Here is a 3,702-nt window from a genome sequence, read left to right as displayed (position 1 = left end):
ATTTGTCTCCAGGTAGTTTTTGATATCTCCTTTGATTTCTTCTTTGACCCAAGAGTTGTTCAGTAGCATTTTGTTTAATCTCCACATGTTTGTGGCTTTTCCAGTTTTCTTCTTCTAATTGATTTCTAGTTTCATAATATTGTGGTCAGAAAAGATACTTGGTATTATTTCAATCTTCTTAAATTTATTGCCACTTGTTTTATGGCCTAATAGGTGATGTATGCTGGAGAATGTTCCATGTGCATTCAAAAAGAATGTGTATTCTGCAGGTTTTGGATGGAATGTTCTATATATATATCTACTAAGTCCATCTATTTTAATGTGTCACTTAAAGCCAATGTTCCCTTATTGATCTTCTGTTTGGATGATCTATCCATTAATGTAAGTGGAGTGTTCAAGTCCTCTGCTATTGTGTTACTGTCAATTTCTCCTTTTATGTCTGTTAATATTTGCTTTATGTATTTAGGTGCTCCTATGTTGGGCACGTAGATATTTACAAGTGTTATATCCTCTTGTTGGATTGTTCTCTTTATCATTATGTAACGCACTTCTTTGTCTCTTGTTACAGTTTTGGTTTAAAGCCTATTTTGTCTGATATAAGTATTGCTACCTCAGCATTCTTTTCATTTACATTTGTGTGGAATATCTTTTCTCATTCCTTTACTTTCAGTCTGTGAGTGTCTTTAAGTCTGAAGTGTGTCTCTTATATGCACCATATATATGGGTCTTGTTTTTTTTAATCCAATCAGCCACCCTATGTCTTTTGATTGGAGTATTTAGTCCATTTGCATTTAAAGTAGCTATTGATAAGTATGTACTTATTGCCATTTTGTTACTTTTTCTCTAGGTGTTTTTGTAGTTTTTCTCTTTTCCTTCTCTTGCTCTCTTGCCTTGTGATTTCATGGCTTTCTTTAGTATTATGTTTGGGTTCCTTTATCTTTATTTTTTGTGTGTTTATTATAAGTTTTTGGTTACCATGTGATTACCACGATTACCATGAGGTTCATATATAATAACCTATGTAAATAACAATCTATATTAAGTTGATAGTCTCTTAAGTTTGACCTCTTACAAAAAGCCCTACACTTTTATTCCACCCCACACACATTTTATGTTTTAGGTATCATATTTTACCTCTTTTTTTGGTATACCTTAACCTCTTATTGTGGAAATAGATATTTTTAGTACTTTTGTCTTTTGACCTTCACACTAGCTTTATAGGTAGTTGATACATTACTTTTACTGTATATTTACCTTTACTGTATATTTGCCTTTACCATTGATATTTTTTCTTTGATAATTTTCTTATTCCTATTTGTGGTCTTTTCTTTTCCACTTAAATAAGTACCTTTAACATTTCTTGTACGGCCAGTTTAGTGTTGACAAACTCCTGTAGTTTTTGCTTGTCTGGGAAACTCTTTTTCTATCCGTCCATCTGAATAATAACCTGGCTGGGTAGAGTATTCTTGCCTATAGGTTTTTTCCTTTCAGCACTTTGAATATATCATGCCACACCCTTCTAGCCTGTGAGGTTTCTGCTGAGAAGTCAGCTGATAGCCTTGTGGGGTTTCCTTTGTATGTAACTTGTTGCTTTTCTCTTGCAGGGTTTAGGATTCTCTATCTTTAATTCTGGACATTTTAATTATGATGTGTCTTGGTGTGGGCCTCTTTAGGTTTATTTCGTTTGGTGCTCTCTGTGCTTCCTGTACCCTGATGTCTGTTTCCTTCCTCAGGTTTGGGAATTTTTGAGCTATTATTTCTTCAAATAGATTCTACGCCCCTTTGTCTCTCTCTTCTCCTTCTGGGACACCTATAATACAGATGTTAGTGTGCTTCGTGTTGTCCCAGATGTCCCTTAGACTGTCCTTATTCTTTTTAACTCCTTTTTCTTGATTCTGTTCATCTTGGGTGATTTCCTCTACTCTTTCATCCAGATCACTGATTCATTCTTCTGCGTCATCTACTCTGCTATTGATTCCCTCTAGTGAATTTTTTATTTCCATCATTGTATTCCTCAGTTATGATTGTTTCTTTTTTATATTTTCTAGTTTTTTATTGAAGTTATCACTGTGTTCATCTATTCTTCTCCCAAGATCAGTGAGCATCCTTATGACTATTAGTTTGTACTCCTTATCAGGTAGATTATCTATCTCTGTTTTGTTTAGTTCTTTTTCTGAAGATCTTCTTTTTACTTTCCTAAGCCCAATTTTGGGGCTTCTCTAGCCAGTTTTTCTAAGCTATCATTTGGGGAAATATCTATTGGACCATGATAGAGATTTAGCTGCTGTTGATTCCTTTAAGAGCAGCATTCCTCGCAGCAGTGTCAGCAAGGTGATTTCTTTTAGCTTCCAGAGAGTCAAGCTTCGACTCTCCCAGGATCTTAATAGCTAAAGCAGTTGGTAAACATATAGCATCCAATAATTCTCAAACATAAGGGCCATTTTTACTTTTGTTTCTGCTGGAAGTAAGGAAACCACGTTGCTTCTTCAATATTCCAAAATCATGAGCTACTCTGAAAGTGTATCTACTATCAGTATAAATGCTGGCAATTTTGCCTTTGGCTAGGGTGCAGGCCCGTGTGAGTATGTATAATTCAGCTTGTTGGGCCATAGTAGCCAAAGGCAAAAGTACTGCTTCAATTACATCAAAAGATGTCAACAAAACATACCCAACTCAGTATTTGCCATTGTCACCTTTTAAATAAGAACCATCAGTGAACCATGGGAAGTCTGCGTTACTCAAAGGAGTTTCTTGCAAATCATCATGAAGGGTCAGGAGGTGATCTGTCAGTGGTAAGCAGTCAGGAGGGACCTCGTCAGTAATGGAAGGGAGAAGGGTAGCAGGGTTAGGGTTATTGCAGCAAGAAAGAGTTATATGAGGAGCAGTTAGTAAGAGGATCTCGTAAGAGATGAGACAGCTGTCTGAAAGATGTTGAGCATGGTGAGAATTTAGGAGGGCTTCCACTGCATTGGGTACAAGGATGGTTAAAGGGGATTCCACAACTATTTCCTCAGTGGCCTTAACCAAAAGGGCAGTGGCAAGGATGGCTCTAAGGCAAGGGGTGTATCCTCATGCCACGGGGTCCAGTTGCTGGCTATGATACACTATGGGTCGATGGTGGTCCTTGTGTTTTTGGGTGAGCACCCCAGGGGCCTTCCCTTCCTCTTTGTATACAAAAAGGAGAAAGGGAAGCTGATAATTGGGATGCCCAAGGGCAGAAGGGTTCACTAAACTCTCCTTTAAGGCTTTAAAGGCTGTGTCATCCTGTTCTTCTCATAAAATTGGATTGGCGTTGTTGTTCTCTAGTAAAACATGCAGAGAGTTGGCACAAAGGGAGAAATTTGGAAGCCAATTTCAACAATAACCAACTAGCCTGAGAAAACTTCACAGTTGGCATTTAGTTTTGGGTTCTGGGAAACTCAGGACACCATGAAGCCTGTGTGGATCTAGGTGTAGTCCTTGTTTTGATATCAAATGCCCTAAATACCAAACCTGGGTTTGGACAAACTGCAATTTTTCCTTGTTGACCTTGCATCCCTTTAAGGCTAAAAGCTTTACCAAGTGGATGCTGTCTTCCTGTGAAGAGGCTTGGAAGGGACAGCAAAGAAGCAAATTGTCTACATATTGCAACAAAGTAGAGCCTCTAGGAAACTTTATAATATCCAGATCAGCCTTCAGGATTTGTGAGAAATAAGGACTTTC

This window comes from Diceros bicornis, chromosome X (genome assembly GCF_020826845.1).
Source record: "Diceros bicornis minor isolate mBicDic1 chromosome X, mDicBic1.mat.cur, whole genome shotgun sequence".
In the NCBI taxonomy this organism is placed as follows: Eukaryota; Metazoa; Chordata; class Mammalia; order Perissodactyla; family Rhinocerotidae; genus Diceros; species Diceros bicornis.
This window is presented reverse-complemented; position numbering follows the sequence as displayed.